This window comes from Aspergillus sydowii (assembly GCF_001890705.1).
Source record: "Aspergillus sydowii CBS 593.65 unplaced genomic scaffold ASPSYscaffold_31, whole genome shotgun sequence".
Taxonomy (NCBI): domain Eukaryota; kingdom Fungi; phylum Ascomycota; class Eurotiomycetes; order Eurotiales; family Aspergillaceae; genus Aspergillus; species Aspergillus sydowii.
In genome coordinates this window covers 20599-20834 of record NW_024467889.1, presented here as the reverse complement: position 1 = coordinate 20834, position 236 = coordinate 20599, and the positions used below count along the sequence as shown (strand labels likewise).

At 56.8% G+C, this 236-nt stretch overlaps 1 protein-coding gene across 1 annotated transcript in view; it reads left to right on the top strand.

The window, feature by feature from the left end:
- Positions 1-149: 149 nt before the first annotated feature.
- The window catches only part of ASPSYDRAFT_52818 (uncharacterized protein), a gene marked incomplete at its 5' end in the record, with an annotated part of 489 nt that continues 402 nt past the window's right edge, over positions 150-236 (top strand). The window contains one exon of the mRNA XM_040848561.1: positions 150-236. This exon is cut by the window's right edge and continues 402 nt beyond it.

The window sequence follows — 236 nt, the reverse complement described above, 5'->3', positions numbered from 1 at the left end:
TAGAATTGATTCTCGCGCTCCTGCTGCTCCCACTGTTGTCGCTTGTCTTTCAGAGTTTCGGGAACCGACCGTCGCCGAGCAGATTTGACTGCTTGGAGTCGGGTGCGGGTGGTGTCCAGCGCCATTGTGGACCCACGGGCCAAGGCAATTTGGTGATCGAGTGGATTGATGTCCGGAAGATCAAAGCCAACTGGCGGGGCCACGGTTTGTGCTTGAGATGGTAATCCCAGCTTGGG